Here is a 20,395-nt window from a genome sequence, read left to right as displayed (position 1 = left end):
ACTACTTTGAAAGAAGTGGGCTCTCTTCAGAGGAGGGGTTTTGATATTATACCATACAATGTTACATCCAATTACAAACCTTTACAGATGAAAGACGTGCATAATGGAATTTCTGCTATTAGAACAGCTGAACCACCCCTTATTCAAAATGAAGGGATCGAGGTTATAAACGAAGCTAAGTCTTGCCTGAAGGATATGCAAAAGTGGCGCTGGCTTGCACTCTCCTTGCGAGAATCCATAGAACAATTGAAATCAGTTCCAAAACCCCTTTAGCATAAAGAATTACCTTCAACTTGTCTCGTGGAAGATGAGATGGTTTAAACATCTCTTGCTAGATACTGTAGAATGTGCGAAACTTAGTAAATTCGATTTTGTGTTGCTACAAGAAACTTGGGTCACTTCAGGTTTATATATAGATGGTTTCAATACTTTATGTCTACCAGCAAAACAAAACAAAAACGGCAGAGGTAGACCGAGTGGTGGCCTGGTGTTTGCATACAGAATTGATGATAGTATCAAACTTGTAGACAGCACTTTCATGTTGGATTGTTCCATACGAGCTAGTTTTCAATTGTCAACAAATGCTGGAATTGTCCATATTTTGTTTTTCAATGTGTATTGGAATATATGTGATGAGAATATGTGTGACTTACAGGAGTTTCTTTCATGTCTAAATGAGGAAATTGGTAATTGGCTCGATATACATCCACAAGGTTTTATATCACTCGCGGGCGACCTGAATGCGGACTGTTCTCTCACAAGGGACAAGCTGAATTTGGTGCGTGCATTTCCGCCTAATTTTGAGAATAAAAAATCCAATGGTTGGATTGTGGTAGGAGCTGGGGCATGGAGCCGATCTACAACATTGAACCCACATGGGCTGCTTGTGGATCATGTTCTATAATAGATTATATATTTATAAGCACTCACAAGAAATGTTATTGTAAAAAGTTCGAAGTCTTAGATGATTTCAATAGTGATCATACAATGTTGAGTCTAGAACTCCCATGGTGCAAGGCTCATAAGGAAAGCTGGTCTTTTCCAATACAGATTGAAGAACACAATGATGGGAAGCGTGTAAAATGGAATTGAGGTAAAATGGAACAAGCCAACTACATCATTACACAGGATTCTGCATACTCAAATTATGAGAAAAAGCTTGTTTGGTATTCGGTTGATGTTTTTGGGGACTACTTTGAAAATGTTAGATCGCAGTAAGGTACTTATTAGTGGTAGTACAGAAACAAACCATGTGCACACACACACACATTTGCCCAGGCTATAAAAAAAGAAAAGACTAATATGAGAAAGACTATTTGTAGCATAAAGAAAATGGACATGGGGTATCTGGAGAGGAGTCTATAAATTAGGCGATGTAAACAAACCTATAGAAATTGGATTAAGAGCATCAGAGGAGGTCTTGCTCAAAAAGATGGAGAGGCAATGATTGAAGCTATGCGTGGGAACAATAACAAATGCTTTTGGTCTTTAACCCTTTCAGTGCCATGGGTATTTCTCCCCAGTGCCAAGACCTTTTTTGGTGATTTCGGTATGGGACCATCCAATGGCTTGTAACTTTTTTGTTACATGAGATATCTCGGCCAAATTTGGCTCCTTTTTTTCCCCACATATAGGCGGTCGTAACGCCACCCAGGAATCCTAGGTTGCTGTAGGAGGGTGAGAGAAAATAAGCAAAAAGGGTGAAAATGTTGGGTTTTTTTAAAAAAAATGACAAAAAATGATGTACAAAGAAGCCTGTGGTTTTTTCCTTGTAAGAGCTAGGAACAAATGGTTTACTGTGCTGAGTTCCCCAATTTCCTGGCTTTCAAGAACAAAAAATTATTTTGATGTGGTTATCAACCGGTTTGTGAGAGGTAGGAGATTTTGGCCATTTTTGCCAATTGGACATGCATGGACGGAATGGAAGAAAAGGGTAGGAGAACCGAATTGGAGAACAGAAAGGCATATATTTCTGAAAAGTAGACAAAATTCCAAGTTTAGGAAAGGGTGATTTGCGTAGGTCAGGCAACAACTAGGTAGGGGAAACTGCCATAGATTGGGGGAAAAGCGGGAAAATTACCAAAAAAAAAGTTGTGTTGGACATGGTTGGCTTGGTACGACAATGGCTTCTATGAATTTTGAGAAAAGCAATGCTACATTCCCCAGACTCTTGCAGCTCGGAGAGCACACATTTTTTGTAGTGTTTTACAAAACAAGCAATACCACAAGCTAAACACTGAGCCATGGTACATAGGAGTTTTACGCTCGCAGCCTGAATAGACGCACTTAGCATGTGTAAATCGGGAAAACCAATGTGGTGAGGAATGGCAAGCATACATTTTTTGAAAGAGCACAGGCAGACCTTTTCAAGGGTAGGTGACCTGTTCATGTTACAAAAGTGTATGGTGGTTAAAGCAGCGAATAAATGTAGGGTGTGTGACAAAGGGCGCCAGCAAACGGGTCAAAACGTTATGAAAACCACACAAACACAACAAATGTTACACTTTCCCGCGTTCCCACAGGTGTCCCGATGAAAACGGTAACTCGCATGTGTGGGTGCACCTACCTGGGCGCCAAGGGGAAAGCCGGTTTTCAGACCGGAATTTCAGACTCTCTGCCGACCGGCACACCATACAGATATGGGCCTCGGGTGTCCAAGCCACCAAGGAAAATAGGGAACCCCATGCATTTCTGAAAAGAGGACACCCGTGGGAATCCGCAGAGGTATGATTTGGGCAAATCGCCCCAGAATTTAGTACCCAGACACCCCCGCAAAGTCCGAAATATGGGGGGAAAAAAACACATTTTCCACAAATTTCGCTCGGCTCACCCATCGAAACACGCCCCCAACAACACATGGCCTACCGTCCCACGTTCCCACAGGTGTCCCGATGAAAACGGTACCTCACGTGTGGGTGCACCTACCTGGGCGCCATGGGAAAAGCCTAAAACACAGGTAACCCCATGTCTGTTTTGACACCTGAAATTCACACTTTCTCCACACACCATACAGATATGGGCCTCGAATGTCCAAGGCACCAAGGAAAACAGGGAACCCCGTGCTTTTCTGAAAAGAGGACACCCGTGGGAATCCGCAAAGGTATGATTTGCGCAAAGCGGCCCAGAATCTATTACCCAGAACCCCAGACAAAGTGAATATTGTGTTTTTTCCCCACCAAATATCACACTTTGTCGGGGATTCTGGCTAATAAAAACTGGGGCACTTTGCGCAAGGCAGACCTCTGTGCATTCCCACGGGTGTCCTCTTTTGGGAAATGCATGGGGTTCCCAGTTTTCCTTGCTAGCTTCGACATCCTAGGCCCGAATCTGTAGGTTACCCACATGAACAAAATTGGATGTGCCGAAAGGCTTGGGGTTACCCTTTTTCTTTTGCCCCCCCCGGTAGGTGCACCCAAACATGTGAGGTACCTTTTTCATCGGGACACCTGTGGGAACGCGAGAAGGTATGACATCTGTTGTTGGCGATGTGTTTTGGGGAGTGGACACAGGGAAATGTCTCTGAAATTGGCTGGAAATGAAGATAATTCTCAGACATTTCGCTCTGGCCACCCACCGAAACACACCGCCAACAACACATGGCCTATCTTCCGTGTCACGATGAAAACGGTACCTCACATGTGTAGGTGCACCTACCGGGGGCGCAAAAGGAAAAGAGTAACCCACTGGTAACCCCAAACCTTTCGCTACTGCCCATTTTGTTCATGTGGACAACCTACAGATTTGGGCCCCCAAAAATAATGGGACAGACCCCCCCAGTGGGTGGGGCAGTAATATTTAGGCACCCCAGCGCCAGATTGGCACACCAATGTGCCCCTCTGCGCCAAGGCAAGGTTTGTAAACAAAGAAAAAGGTACACTACACTTTAGGGCGGGCCGAGGGGCACCCTAAACCGCCAGGTAATTTTCTAATGTAATGGGGGTGACCCTCTAACCCCCCTACACCAAATGCAGGGAGGGCATCTCATTCAGCCCTCCCTGGGGGCAGAAGCCCCTTTCTAGGAGCAGATATCTGCCCCCAGGAAGGGCTACAAGGGGTGCCCCCATTTCCCCTTGGGGTGAGGGGGAAGAGGGCCACCCCCCTTTTCTGTAAAATATACTCCCACCCAAAACTCCCTTTTTTTTATTTTTATTTTTTTTATTTAGCCCCCTTCCCTGGGGGCAGATTAGCCATCTGCCCCCAGGGTTGTACACATATGTGCCCCCATGCTTTGGGGGCTGGGCGGGAGAATCTGAAAAAAATCTCTGGTGGCAGAGGGCCCCCAAACCCTTCCCATCACTTTTTTCCCTTTGTTTTTTTTTGCCCCCTTCCCTGGGGGCAGATGATCAGCCATCTGCCCCCAGGGGGGGCCCTAACCTGCAGGCCCCATCCTTTGGGGGGCCTGCACACTTCTTCCTGGTGTCCCTCCCCCCCCACCCCCAATGGATGGGGACCACCTCATGTACTCCTGCCTGGGGGCAGAAATCTGCCCCCCTTTCCACTTGGTGTGGGAGGGGGAGGGCCACCACCCTTTCAGGTGTGGGCAAAAAAAACTCCTGTGTCCTCCCCACCCCACCCCCCCATCCCCATTCAATTTAATTTCTTTTTTTTTGTATGCCCCCTCCCCTGGGGGCAGATGGTCTCCTGTCTGCCCCCAGGGGTCTTCATACTGTAAGCAGCCCCCACATCCCCCCGCATTCAAAGACATCCTTGGTGTCTAGGGGCATTGCTGTCACAAAGGGTATCTTTGGAAAGGGGAGGATCTCCCCTTTCCAACGATACCCACCTCGAACTCCAGCTTGAAATACAGACGGAGATCGAGGGGAAGAAAGGTGAAGACTCGCCTTATATTTTCACTGCAGCAGCCCGAAATGGCAGCTGCAGTGAAAATTATTTTCAGTTTCACGCCGACATGCGTGACGCACGCCGACGTGAAACTGAAGGTAATCCAGCCCCCTGGCAGTGAGGGGGACCTCCCCCTCACATAACCCAGGGGTTGGATTACAGTTTTGCTCGAGCCGGCTCGTCGGTGGCACTTAAGGGGTTAATAAATAAAGATCAGTGTGCATAACATCAGCTTCAAATGAGCCCTATTGATTCTGGGGCTTGGTCTACATATTTTGGATCCTTATATAGGTACCCTGACATCCAATTGTCCTTCGAAGAATCTACAGCTGTTGTATGGCATTTGGATGCATCTGTATTGAATATCAAAAGATTAATCAAAAAAACTAAGCCTACCTCCACTCCAGGTCCCAATCACTTGTCTTTTGCCAATCTAAAAAGTAATATTGATCTGTATTCTAAACCTCTGCACCTATTTGTGGATATTTGCAGTAAAAAAGATACCGGACAATTGAAAAACTGCATATGTATTATTGCTATTCAAGAAAGACAATCGCCTTCATCCTAATAATTATCATCTGATCACACTCATGAATGTTGAAAATATTTGCGGCAATGGAACCTGAAAAACTGACCATATGGATTGATGACAACAGTCTATTAGATTACAGGCAGAAAGGTTTTCACACTGATGCTGGGGGACTTTTGGTGGCTCAACTAATGAATGCAGTCAGACAGAAAGCAATGAAGCACTTATACATTGCAACTATGGATTTAACCTGCGCATTTGATCTTGTGGATAGACCAACACTGTGGAAAACCTTGTCCATGTTGGGCATTGATAGTGCTTTGTTTGATGTTATTATTCACCTTTATACAGAAACAGCAATCAGAGTCAGGCTTAACAATGAAGGTCTACTGTCCGATACTATACCAACCGGCAATGGGCTCAAACAAGATTGTAGACTGGCTGCAACACTTTTCGATCTTTATATTTTAAATGCAGGCAAGTCCCTAAATTCAAGCGGCTTATTGGTCCGAAAATTGGAGGCCTAACTATTAAATGGGTTGCATATGCTGATGATTTCTTATTAATGGACTGCACAAAAATAGGTCTCCAAAGATTAATAAATGATTTTGGCTCTTTCATAGATGAAAGGAAACTGAACATTAACCCAGGCAAAACCATAATTTTTCATGTGGGATGCAAAAGTCCTACTCCATTTTTCTCTTACTTGAGCTGTAATGGTGTTAAAATCAAATGCCAAGCGGTTCTATGCTACTTGGGGTATGTCTTTGCTAGTAATTCCAGCATGATGTTAAAACCCAGACTGATACAAAAAGCTAAGGTGGCTCTTAATCAAATAAGGGCCATAGAAAGGACATATGGTAAATTCACTCTAGCACTATGTATTCTATTCTATAGGCTTAAGGTGATGCCAAAACTAGCATATGGGAGTGAATTTTTCCCTGAGATCATGTGGCCTTTTTTACGCCAACTTGAGGCCATGATATGGCAGAAAATGTTATATTTTGTCCCAAAATGTGTTCCAATAGAATTGCTAAAATATGAACTCGGTCTACATTCACTTACCAGCATTATGTTCAACAGAAAACTGGCTCTAATGAGAAAATGTCTGGTTTCTGAAAGCAGTTCAATTTATTCTCATTTGAGTCATGCAAATAAATGATAATTTCATGTTTAAGCTAAAATTGGATTGCGAGAAAAAAAACTGTTCGATCTGGGATTGTCTGTAAAGACACTACTTAGGTTTCCAGTGAAGGTTAAGGAGATAGTTAATGCATATGATTGGTTGGAAAATAATGTTGTTCTGTTAAATTCTAAGCTCTACTCCGAAAGTGTTTCGTATTGGACATTTTTACCCTTCCCCTGAAGAATATCTGAAGAAATATCCATCAAGAGAATTTAGAAACTCGTATATGCGTTTCAGGTTCAACGTATTAAGTACAAATGAGATTTTGTTTATTCGTGGGTTGAGTGCTAGTGGTAATGATGAATGTAGGTTCTGTAAATTAAAGGGTGTAGGCGAATCCTTGAATCACTTACTACTGGTATGTCCTACACTATTGGAGAAGAGACTAGAAAGTTTTTCATTCTTTGTAATGAAAACAGCCTGTGTTGATAGAAACAAACTATGGCATGATGTGCTTCATGGCTCCTCGAATGCCTTGAAATTGAAAGTCAATGAGTTTTTGATAAATACTTGTTCTCTAAAATGATAAGGGTAGCATGTGGTGATATGGCATATGCCTAGCAATGAAGCTTCATACTTTTATGCAAATCAAGTTTGGTGTTTATATATTCATGAGGATTTGGTCTTTTAAAATTGTTAAGCAATCTGGATGTGGTGTAAACGGTTACAGTCTTGTTAAAGGCTGTAGCCCTTTATGTGGGTATCACGATGTTTCAAAAGAGTATCATGCGGTAATGTGGTTATATCCTGGAAAGTGGAAATTCCTCCATTTTCCTTTTCTTTTATCCTTTCTTTCTTATATGTAAATGTAAATGAAGCTGATTGCGGAATTAATGTTTTAATTGAATTTGATTATGTTTTTTTCATGGTATATATTCTTTGTAAAGGTTTGAATAAACCAAAACAAAAAAAATAAAAATGAAAAAAACATTAGGTTTTTGACTAATTAGACAAAAATGTGCAGGATCCGATAGAAATATACAGTCCCATGGCTGGGACTTGAACCTTGATGGCTGTAATGTTAAACACATAACCATAAACCCACACGAGTCATAGATGAGAAGCTGTGTCTGCTGGGTCTTAAGAATTGAATTCTAAAGAAACAAGCAGTGCTATAACTTTCATAAGACTTTCATAAGACTTGTGAGCGTCTTTAGAATTCAATTCTAAAGTAAAGTCACAAATGCAAGTCAAATGAAAGTTCTAACAACTGTGTGTTTTTAGAATTCAATGCGTTGGAGGCAGTAAACAATCACCACCTCCCTCTAGCTAATGCTGCCTGAAAGCACGCTCAAGGGGGCTGACATTTGATAATTGCCACCAGGGCAGTGAATCATAAATGGCCACATTATAAAATGGAAGCCTGCAAATAATGTTGCTGAGTCTAGATTGGAAAATTGTTACATGTTTTTTTTTTTTTTCATTTCTTGTCCATGCTTGCACAGTTAAAAACATAAAAAATATTGTGTGCATCACTCCTTTAGTCACAACTCAATGACTCTTTCCTTACTGACAATACCCACCCATAACGATCCTTTATAACACCACTATTAAAAAAAAACAAATGCCATTCCAGAGGTCCTAGAAACTACCAAGTGATGACTGAATCTCTAAGATTTTAGAAGAAACTGTTCGCTCACATGTACCAGCATCACAACTCTCAGCATTTCTGGAAATTAAAACTCATCCAGTGACTTCCAATTGGAGGTCTATGTTGGAAAACAAAAAAAGAAAAAAATGGAGGAGCTCAGTAACCAGTCAACTGTGTGCTCATTTTCCTCGACCCCTCTGGGGCTTTTGACACATTTGATTATAAAACCCTTCCTACACCGCTTGAGTTGACCTCTAGAAATTAACCCATCTCAGCTGGGCAGGCACCTCTATGAAAGTGGCAAAGCCAATTACAATTGGAGGTTTCTCACCAATTCAAGCTGCTTCTCTTTAACATATACATATATACAAATAGCTTCAAAGGCTAAAATATTGGATTCTATGTATACGCAAATAACATTCAACCATTCATCAAGAACTCAAGCCAGAGCAAGGACAATTGCAGAATTGTCAACATCCTCTCCAATGTAAAGAATATGCCCCAGAAGCATCTATGCCTCAATGGCTACAGTCCTATCTCTCCTAAGGAAACCAACTGCTTGCCCCAAAACCACCTCATTCTACAGTCCTGTCTCACAACTTACCTACCCCTCGAAAATCAATGAGGGTTGTCTTCAACGGCATAGTCAACAATCTTGGGATACATTCACTTGCCGGCCCCCTCCAATCTCGATTTTGGTCTGAACACTATCACGCTGCCAATTATTTTACCAGTGCCCACCATTCTCACCTCTCCCCCATTCGCATTAGTCTACCTCTCCACTGCCTTCGACACAATGGTGCATCCTTCATTCTGTCAAACTCTTTCTCTCCTTGGCTTCAATGAAACCGTTCTAGACTGGGGGTCTTCCTCTCTCTCTGACCACTTATCATCCATCTCATGGGACTCGAGCACCTCCTGCTCGAATCCCCTTGTCATGTGTGTCCCACAAGGATCTGTCATTGGCCCACTTCTCTTCACCCTTTATACTGCCCCCCTAGACAACCTAATTTACTCCTTTGGCTTGATCCATCACCTCTATGCTGATACTTCGATACTTTACATTGTTTTCCTCCCCCTGCCCCTTCACCACTGTAATCGCCAAACGCATGACAAACTGGCTAGCCACCATCCTCCACTGGATGGTATTCTGCTGCCTCATGCTAACCTCTTCCTCCAAACCAGCTAACTCCCTCACCCATGGCTCACAACCCTGGGGTTCTCTGACAGAAACTTAAAAAACTCTTCTAGTACATCACTGTCACTGCGGCCAGTCAACCAGCTAAACATGAGAAAAATACACCCACACATCATGCACCACTCAACTAAACCCCTTATCTCCAACTCTTGAACCCAGCAAACCGGACCATTGCTCAACCCTATTTCTTGGTTACCCCGCTACTCTTTCACTCCCCGCAAAGGGCTCAACTTTAAAACATACAGGCTTTTAAAGCTACCCAGACACCAACCTCCTCCCCCCACCTACTGTTAACAACACTGGAAGGCTCTCCATGCAAAAAAGCCCCCTTTAAATACCTGCATCTTTTCAGTCAATCCATCCATGTTCTTAGCCCTGCACTCTCACTGAATACATCTCACTGACACTCTACGCTCCTCGACTCTTTACAATTATCAGGCTCCCGCCTTGTGCCCCCTCCAGATTTCGCTCCTTTTCTAGACTTGCCCTACTCTGCTGCAATGCTCTCCCGTGGTCATCAAAGCTTGCTTGCAGGGGAACTTTTCAAAACAAGGCTCAAAGTGTGCTAGCTACCAATGGAACAAGCCCAGCAAGCCCTTATACCCTGCTATTCAAAGTAACCACCCAAACCAACTGGGGTGCTTTTCATGTGCATGGGGAAATCTCCCAGGTTTTAGGAGCTCTAATAAATGGATTCTGCCAGGAAAGTCAGATCTGCAAAACAATCTCATTTTCCAAGCGTGCTGTGTGTTTTACAAACTGGAGCCATTGGGTGAATTTTTGAACTTAACAGTATCCACGTATAAGACATACCTGCTGCCGGGCCTGAGTAAATGGCATGCAGCAGAATGTGTAGCTGCAATGGGGCTTCACTGTTAGAAAGCACCAAGCAGATTTTGTTAACCAAATTGTATATCCGATTTTGATTGGCAAATCTGCTACAAATGTTTGGCAGGGACATTCAGGACTAACCCCATGAAGATGCCTTCCAAAGGATTTCCAACTGGCATGCAGGGAACATAAAAAATAATTCATGGTGTTTGCTTACAATTACACAAGCATTCAATGTCCTATCATTGTCTTGGTGAGCAGAGACACATTCATGACAGGGCCGGATGTGTATTAGGTGTCTGAAATGTGTGTACTGTGGATCCCCAACCAAAGCCCGCCCTCAAGTCTTCTCCCAGGTGACCAGGAGAGGGCAGACGCTTCCTGATCCCAATCCTGGGGGTGGTGTACTGCGGGAGGAACACCTTGGTGGAGACAAGACCCAGGGTAGTGGGGAGACTTTGCAGGGTGAGACACATAGGAGCCAATTCCTCCTATAATCCAGTGGCAAGTTTACTCTTGCCACTGGATTATAGGAGGAATTGGCTTATTGTCATTTTGATAGATCTCAAACTCCTATTAAAGATGGAAGGTTAATCCCCAAAAGGTATAATCCAACCAAGTATTGTATCCAAAGAACAGGTGTTTTGTACCCCTAAAAACAAATATCCTCCAACACCAAAGATATACCAAAAAGGATGACAGAAATGTGGCTTTTCTTTTCCCATCTGTGTCTAAAAAGGTTAAACCCTACTATCCCTCTTCCAATAAATGAAGGGTAAGTACAATCACTGTTAAAAATAGTAAAGAAGTAGGAAAACTGAATTTCTTCAAAATGGACTACATGTCCCAGAATCCCTCATGGACTGATGAAGAAGAGGGCTGAGGAGGCATGTAGAGGCAAAGGACAGGCAGGCCTAACAGCCTTTGGCAGGGTCAGACAATTAACACAAAGGGCCTGCACCTGAAGCCAATTACCTCACCTGAGAGGTATAACAGGCCACAGCAGGACGGAGCAGTAGAAAGAAGCTAGAGCAGGAGCTGGAAGGGCGGCAGCGGTAGCAGAAGAAGCCGAGCACGAAGATGGCAGTTTACCAGGAAGTGTGACCACAGAAGGGACGCTTGGACTAGAGAAGAACAGATTTCACCTGTAGGTTCTGAGTTGGTCCTGTGCTCACAAACCCTGTTTGGCAGTGGATGCATTGAAAGTCACTGGGAGAAACTAGCATTCTTTGCAGGCGTGCCCAATTGCTGAGAATGCAGAGCTAAAGCTGTGCATCCACCCGAGGCCTGTGTGCAGAAGCAAGCCGATGGAAGCTGGAGAAAAAGACTGTCAGTTGTTGAGGCCGGATCCGAGACGCCCGTACTGCAGAGGGGTGTGGGTCCCAAGAGTGCCTGTAGCAGTAGTAACAGAAGAAAGTTGGGAAGTGGAAGCATTCTGCAACCGCTGGCACTTTGGAGCCGGAGAATGAAGCGCCAAACCCTGAATCACAGGCAACTCCTTGCTGGTAACTGTAACCAGCTAAACTATCACTCTCGGGTAAGTAGAAGAGAGTAAAGTTGTTCGTAGTATTGGGAAGTTTTCATAACAAAGGGAATTGTATCACACGCTTATTCAGCACAAGTTAAAATGCCCACGTAGAATTAAAGCCTTTCTTTTCCCACTGTTGCATCATTACTGAGTAGTCGTGTGTCTCCTATTAAGACGGATAACGCTGACGGTAATTCCTCCCAAAGTAGCAGCTGACTTTCCCGAAGTGTTACAAGACTGTTTAATATCAAAGAGAGGTCACGCGTAAGAAACAGTTTCCCGATCCACCTTAAAGCATAAGGCAGCACGAACAAAAGAATGCAAGTCTTTAAGTGGCAGTTCATTATCAAAGAGAGATCTTGTGTAACTAAATTTGTTTATAAAGTGAAACCTGACTCTTGTACCACTTCAGAAATGAAGGATTACCAAACAACCAGTGTCTTAAACGACTTCTGCTTGTCCTGGGTAGATCTCGCTCCTCAGAAATGTCCAAAGTCAATTTCTCCCAAAGAAAAGTAAAGTCTTAAATCAGTTCTTGAAAAGTTCCAAAGAAACAAAAGTTCACTGGTAACAGTTCCTCCTTTAGTTGCTCCAAAGTTTCCTTTCCAAGTTCCACAAAGAAAACAGCACCAGTGGTAATCCTGGTTAACCTCCTTCTAGGATAGAATAGATACATTTAAAAACAAAAATACCACTTCAACAACAATTCTTCTTTTGTGACCTCTGCAGCGTCTTCAATATAACTTGTCAGGATGCTTCTTCTAAAGGGGTTTGCTTTCTCCTTGGCAACTCACTTCTACAAATGATACTGTGAAAGCCGGCTCCTTTGCGTCAGTCTTACTACTACTTTACCTACACTCCATATAAAGTGTTCTGACAACATTATAGACAACCACATATAAAATGGTTTATCTGCAACTTTATACTTTGAGAATGTATTAGGCAACTTAGACAAGATTCTTCGACCTCTACAGGTAGGCAAAGCACTATTCCGTTTTATAACATAGGAAAGGGCAGCCTCTTTGCCTCTTCTGTCTTACAGCTCCCACAAAAATCTATCGTGACTTCCCGACTGCTTTTCTCCGCTTCAACAGTCTCAGCTTCACAGATTGTTTATCAGTTCTTTTAACAAGCACTCGGCTCCCTTCCCCAGCTTTATGTACACCTTTTTTGCAGGAGTTACCCCATAGCTGTATTGCCACTCTTTCAGCCTTGGATAACATGGTCATCCTTGTATCAGAGGACTCAGCGTTTACAACAACTTCAAAAACTTTAAAACATAGGTGTTTAGATATTAATTGTGCTCGTTTCACATTAGAAAGGAGCAGTCTACTGGCGTGTGTAATGCGTGTTCTTCTCGTGACTTCTACAACGGCTAAATAATTGTTATGGTTAATACTTTTTTAAAAAAAACTGTTGTGTTTAGTGTGAGGGCCAGTTTTGCATATGCTAGCAGATTTTACTTTAGACCCTAGACTAGGTAGTGAACCTCCTAGTAGAGCAGGCTTGGTTAGTTAGGTTTGCTTTGCATTTTCATGTTTAAAATAACATGTAAAGTACTGAGAAAACCACAAGCAGTTGAATCCCTCGCATTACTGACTGCTCACGGTACACACCAGCTATGTGGTACCCAGCCAAGAAGATTTCTTGGATTTGTGCCAATAACATTTATCATTCCACCTGCAAGCAAGATAGATGCAAAGTCTTAGGTTCACCCATAACTTTGCTGATTTAAGACTAATGAAGTTCTCTAAAACATAATTCCACTACTTCCACTGAGTACCTTGCCTCTTCCTGGAAAACGAGTTATTTTTGTTGAATTATAATGGTTTTGATGATGCCCAATTGTAGTTAGATAGAAACTTTTGATAACATTCCCACAGGCCAGGGCTATGATGTGGTTTGTTTATCCTGATCAAACCACTCGGCACAAAGTTGTGGGTTGAAAAATGGAACCAGAAGGAAAGTCATGTGTGATAAAGAGTTAAATGCAAGTGACTGGAGGATTGCTTCTCCAAAGTCTGCTTTCCTTCTGCTACAGCCGGGAAGAAACATGGTTCCGCAAGTGGACAAAGTCCTCAGGCTGGCTACACAGATTCTCAACCAATGCGGTATAGCTCAATGACACTTGTCTGGCATGAGAAATGCCTGGATGTCAAACTCACGTAACAAGATGTTCAGCTTAAAAATATAGCTCAACGTCACAATTGCTGTTTGTCAATGGGAATATCTATGGAGTTTGGCAGAGCTTAAGAATCTGAGATGCAATCATTTGATTTAATTCTGTGAAGGGCCTTGTCACCACAATTGCCCTGGTTTAGGATTTCCACTGTCCCACTCAGGATACAAGATGCTCACCTTAGAAAGCACACGCATGCCTGACATGTAGGACCTTCGACATGCCCCCTCACAAACGTCAAATGACAACAAGGCAGAATCTTAAGCATGCAGGGAACGATTGTAATTGTTGACACCAAACTTGGATCGCTAGACAGGAACCTCCTGTAGGCCAACTGTGCACGTTCCTCAACAAGTAAATGGGAGTGTAGTGACTAGTCCTTCAGCAGTCTGTAAAGAGAAACTACAGACAAAACTGCTTCCAGTTCACCTGAAGCTTGAACTGGGCAATGAGCATGTATCCATTGAGATAGAGACTAGCATAGAACCCTTAGGGCTATCGGTATGTACTACTTCATTCTTAATGACCTCGTAGTTAACAGTAACTTTGTTAAGCTAGCACCATACATAGCAAAAAATATTCAAAGGAGCAACTCCCTTGAGACTATTCCTCCTGATCCATCTGGTCATTTTAGTCCCAGTAAAGATTGCATAAACAATGGACATGTGCCATTTTCTCACATCTTGCTAGATTCCGCTAAATACCAATATTGTATTTCTACGTATTGTTTTGTTGCATGGTACCACAAATGGTGTTATCCTGGCACTGTACATCAATCATGTGACATGGAAGCATTAACCAGGCACAAATCTGAGAAAAGGAGCATGCAAGGAAAACAACGTCAGGTGTCTGACAGTTTTCCAGAGAAGAGAAGATCTTCAGTTATCTGGATATCGGCTAATAATGAGATTTACAAGAGCACTGCCTAGGCCATAAATAAATTTGCTATCACGAAGAATAGATTGAAAAGGTTGAACAACCAGTAATACGGTTGGTATCTTTGGACACAGAATTGCCATCATGGTGTTTCAGGTGCGTAAATTGTTCTCACAGCTTCAACAAACATTTGGAAATGCTGGGGATATATACGGATCTGCCACCAGATGTGGCTGCCTTGCATGCATCATGCACAGACGTTCAAAGTGACATTTGGCAGCATTTGTGAATTTGTATTCTTTAAGCTTGTCAAGTGACCCCTTAATAGATCTCAGTGGCTCTGTGTTGCAGCGAACACTATACAATGTGCACGCGAGCTGGAAGAACTTATTTAAGCATTTGTGGTAACTAAAGCAGCAGTTGGATCAACAGATTGAATTCGCTGGGAGATCCTGGTTTGTGTTCCAATCTCCAGTACTGTGACCACCACTCTAAGAAGCTGAAATATTTCCACCTAATCTGAAATCCAGTGTCAAAAATCTGTTCTTGTTTGCATGTTTGAGTCAGCATCTCTAAGAAGCCCCAATATCTTAACTCAATCGATCCATTAAAAGCCTCAATTGTTTGCAACTCTCTAAGACTTTCAATAGGTTTCTCCATCTCTCTGCCTGTTCCTAAATGCCCAGAGTTTACCTTCTATGGCAACATGTTTGCTGCAATGGCAGCAGCCACTTGTAGTAAAGCCTCTTGATGTACGTTACATTCTCGTTGCTTTATTTGAGCACTCTTTTAGACTTGACTGTTCTTTTGTGCTAATTGAGCTTTCTTAATAAGGACTTCTTGTTCCAGCTTTCTGCCTTTTTTCCATCCAGATAGGTTTTGCATTACTTACAAGCTACTTGTCGCTTTGCTCTTCCCCTCCCTCCTATACCATACTCAGTAAATGTTTAGTTTTGGTGTATTTTTTGTCTTTAGCTTCGTTCTACGCCCAGTTCAAGCAGTTCTGCTCATAATCCCGGCTCATCTTCACCCGCTAATCTTCCACTGTAGTCTTCCTTCCCGATTCTGAATTGCTCTGGTCTTCTGCTTAATTTCCGTAAGTATTAATGTTAAGATGGATTTCTAAACTCTTGACCTGGTGGGCAGAGGTTTAGGAGGCCACCCTAGTTTAGTGTAACAGAGGAACATTATGGACAAGCTTGACCAATCTAGGTAGCTTGGCAGGCCATCAAGACCAAGTCTCAGGAGGGGTCAGAGTGATAGGAAGCCTACAGTGAGCACACAGAAACGAACCACAAATTACTCTTAGACAAGTGCCTATGAATAATATCTATACATTTGTCGGCCAGACTAATTGCCACCAGTAAACTTCAGTTATATAATAAAACAGTTACCACACAAATATAATACTAAATAAAATATATTCACTACATTTCCTAATGCGATAAATGATTAAATCACATCCACAACCTGTAAATAGAAGGGTGAGTTAACACACTAAGAGCCGAGGCGTTCCCTAAATTTCGAGTCCAGCCATAAGAAGTGGGTAGCCTTGTGCTCAAAGGTACAGTTGTGCGTAAAAAAGCACAATCGCGCAGGCAGAACAAAAATTGGGTCTTCTTCGGAGAGCTGTAGCAAGTCAGGAAGAGGCTTGAGGCAATTAAGAATTGGCTCCCACTATTCAAGTAGGGTCTGCCCTTGGCGGCAAAGCAGTTTTCAAAAGGTTAGAATAGCTAGGGAGCGCAGGCTAACCCAGCCAAAAACAAATACCTTTTTTGGGATATTTGTGCGTAATAGGGATCGGTTGTGCCAGGGGGCCACCAGCAAGCGATGCAAGTACTCACCGACCCTTGGCACAGTCTGGACCAAACTTTGCCAGTTTAGTCTAGGTCGCTAGTAGGTTTGAGTCTAGCAGTTTCGCCGCTCTCAGCGGCTGCGGGATAGAACGATCGTCCATGACTGGACAGTTGCCTTTTCTCAGCTTCTAAAGGAGATGCAAAGAAAATTCCAGTGCAGCAGGCTTCAGGGTACAGAAGAGCAGGCCAGCAAGGTACCTACAGCAACGGTCACCAACAGGTAGTGATGCGTGAATCACAGATGCGTGCAGCGTTACGCACTCTCCTAATTCGGGACCCAGAGGAGCTAGGCCTGCAAAATCTGGTGAGAGAGGGCACGGGACCACAAGCAAGTGATGTCCCAAGTTTCGGGTGTCCACTCGAGGCGGCTGCGATTCTGCAGGATACCCTGAGGTAGAGTCGGACAGTTCACTGGATGGCCCAGGAACACTCCCGAAAGGGCTTGTTCGCTGGGTAGGCAGGGGGGGCACTGAGAGTAGTTGTTCCCACTACTCCAAAGGGACGAAGCGCCTTGGCAGGCCTTTTGATCAATGAAAACAGGAGACAGCAGAGGCCGAAGGGTGGCAAAACCTTCCAAAACATCTCCAGCGGTTTCACAAGTCTGTTTCTTCGGGCAGGATCCTTGGCTCCTCCCGTAGTTCAGGGATCAGGTGATCGGCCTGGAATGGATGCAGAGCCCCTTCTCTTATCCAAAATTAGCTTTGCAGTACAATTGAGGACTTCCAATCGAAGATCTGCTCTCATGCAGGCATCTCAGTCGTGGACCAATCACGGCCCATGGTGGTCCCAGTCATTCAGGCACTCCAAACATCCTGGCACCAGTAGTGTGGATTGGGACCAGACTGTCCCCAACCCGCTTCGTGAACACACACGTTACATCCAGAAGTCTGCGAAAGAGATCAGTTTTCGTGGGAGGCTGCATGCCCAAATAAGGAAAATCTGGGTTACTCGACCTGGGTGAAGGCAAGGGACAAACGGCCATGGGACAGAACAATAGACTTTGTGGCTTGGCCATTTTCAGGCCTGGCCACAGTCTTGAACCAAATGCAGTAAACGCAATGTAGTCAAGAAAAAAAAGAAGAAAATCACTTTTAAAAAGTAACTGCTACCACCAGGTCGTCCCAGACACACTTGTACAATCACCAAAAAATCCTTCGAGGATGTCTAGGCCCATAAAACAAAAAAAGGACCCCAGAGCACAATACTGGAAGGTACATTGTGCACTGTAAAAAAGTTGCCAAGAAATGGCAATAGAGTCAAAGACTAAGGGAAGCATAGTTTCCTAGTACTCACCGTCTGAAGGACGTGTCTGTTTCCCCATAACAAGTGAGCAAAAACCCATGGGAGTGCAACTGAAGGCAACTGAAGGCTGCGCTCCACTGGCAAAAGTCAGGATAAAATAGCCACACAAAAGCAAAATGTTTGGCGGGGCCCACAAACGAAAGCAAAATTACACATTGATTAAATCTTTCCAAACAATTGACCACTGACTGGATACGGGGAAAAAAAGTCTTCTGCTGTTTCCAAATAACTGCTTGAAATCTTCCCTAATCAAAGTGCCACTGGCATTATTACCCTGTCTAGAAGAGCCAGGGACCCCTCCCTACCTGGGGTATGCAGCCTTTCAGGACTATGCCAGAGGCAGACCTACCCCAAAGGTGATGAATGGGAGTTGGGGAATCCCTGCCTCTGGATTCCTGCTATGCATGGAGTCGACTGCATGGCTGGCTGAAGGAAAATGGAGACTGAAAATGGGGTGGGACTAAAGGCCCTTATGAAGACTTCCAGGGGAAGTGCCAGCCCAGAAGAAGAGGTTGTGGAGCTGATGGTTGGCTCATTGAAGCAGCTGATTCGAGTTGCCAATGGGAGCTGAGAGAACTTTTCTAGTTAGGAAAGGGAAGAGTTAAAAAGCTAGCACAGACAGTTGGCAGTGAAAGGTTTTTGGGTGAGTACGTAGTAGGTGAAGGACCAAGAGACCACAGAAGAGGTGGAGGAAGACTTGGGGAGAGTTTTGGAAGGTAGGCAGGGGGGGAGAAAGAGGCAGGGGGGAGAAAGAGGCAGGGGGGGAGAAAGAGGCAAAAGGGGGGGAGAGGCAAAAGGGGGGGGAGAGGCAAAAGGGGGGGAGAGGCAAAAGGGGGGGGAAGAGGCAAAAGGGGGGGAAGAGGCAAAAGGGGGGGGAAGAGGCAAAAGGGGGGGGAAGAGGCAAAAGGGGGGGGAAGAGGCAAAAGGAGGGGGAAGAGGCAAAAGGAGGGGGAGAGGGAGGGGGGGCCTTCCATAGACAGAGATCCAGTTGCCTCTTGTTGTACATATTTCCATCAGAGAAGGCAGCCCTTCAAATGAACTGCTTACAGTGTGAAGCTTTTGAGTATTGGTACCTGAAGTAAGTAATAATTGCATCCATTGAGAACAGGCATAAGCAGAGTCATAGAGCCTGAATAGTTGTCAATGGGCAGGAGATGGCTCTGCATGATAATCACGAAATAACGTACGCCAAATCGCTGGAGATGAGGGCTGCGTGCAGACGTCCAGGCCTTGCGTGGATAGCGCCAGAGAGATATAAATAGAAGCCAGGCATGTACAGGGGTTGTGGGTGGCACCTCGGCACAGGCAGGGCTGGTCATGTGGTGAAGTGTTTTTAGGGAGGTTTGCAGCGCTCTCGGAGAAGCAAGGACTTTCAGCACTCAAATACAACCATTACATGTGTGTTTTATGGAATTCTGAACTTCCCCTTAAAAGGAGGATTTTATGAAATGCAGAAAAAAGTACTTTAAAAATACAAAATAAATCGTTTGCCATGTTGGATCAAGCTTTTGAAATAGTCAGATTTGGTTGGTTCAGAAATGGTCATATGCCTGCAGCCTTATTTAAGGCCTGGGGGCTTAATTTTGGATTCAATTGTGAGGCGTTTGAGCTTGCAGCGGTTGAAGACCTTGTAGTGTCATAGTTTCAACGTGCACTGCTCACCAATCCTTGCAAAGCTCTCGATCACTTGTGAGCATGGGGACATGTACCGTGTCACGCAAACTCCAGCTACACAAAGATTGGTCAGGAGCAGTCTGGTAGAAGGTACAGCCTTTTACTGTGTGAACCTGCTGCACAGCTCCCCAGGCCCGATTCACACAAAGCATGTGTGGTGCCCACTTTCCTTCCCTCTTTAGCCCCCCGTCCTACTTCAACCATCCCGGCCTCACCAAGGCAGTTGTGCGTGTGTGGATGGAAATGAGCGGCATGAGGAGCCAGGCAGGAGGTGCAAATAATGCAGCATAGGTTGTGCGGGATCAAGCTTGGCTTGTGTAAAGCATTGGCTGAAGATGCACAGATCATATGGAGGCCCCCTACCAAGACGAGCAGTGACCATGTTCTCCCCCTACTTTTGTCTGTGCCCCCCTACTTTTGTCTTTGGCCCCCTCTGTGCCCCTCCTAAATTGGATTCCTCGCGACGTCACTGTATGGAGGCCCTGCTTGGGGGCTCTGCACAGTGACTCAAGGAGTAACAACTTTTCGGGATATAGGTGAGGGTGTGCAGTGTGCCTTGCAGCGTGCAGGATTACTCACAGAGAGAACTTGGGTTGTAGAGAGGAGCCGCATGGGGGTTTGCAGGGAAGGTCTTTAGCAAAAGTTGTGCCGAGAGTGATCAAAGCGTACAGTGTCAGTGGTTCAGGGTTCAAAGGTTGCAGTGAAAGGCTTGACTCATTTTTCATCATGGTAATGTGGGTTCCTTATTGTTATTGTTCCTTATTGTTGAGGCTAGCTGGCAAACATACCACAAATTCCAAGTG

The 20,395-nt window shown here is 44.2% G+C and overlaps 1 protein-coding gene across 1 annotated transcript in view; it reads right to left on the bottom strand.

Annotated features, from left to right (window-relative positions):
* The window catches only part of HS2ST1 (heparan sulfate 2-O-sulfotransferase 1), a 523,976-nt gene that overhangs the window by 8,015 nt on the left and 495,566 nt on the right, over positions 1–20,395 (bottom strand). The gene's annotated exons all lie outside the window — the stretch shown is intronic.

This window comes from Ambystoma mexicanum, chromosome 1q (genome assembly GCF_040938575.1).
Source record: "Ambystoma mexicanum isolate Mex_15411 chromosome 1q, UKY_AmexF1_1, whole genome shotgun sequence".
In the NCBI taxonomy this organism is placed as follows: Eukaryota; Metazoa; Chordata; class Amphibia; order Caudata; family Ambystomatidae; genus Ambystoma; species Ambystoma mexicanum.
This window is presented reverse-complemented; position numbering and strand designations above follow the sequence as displayed.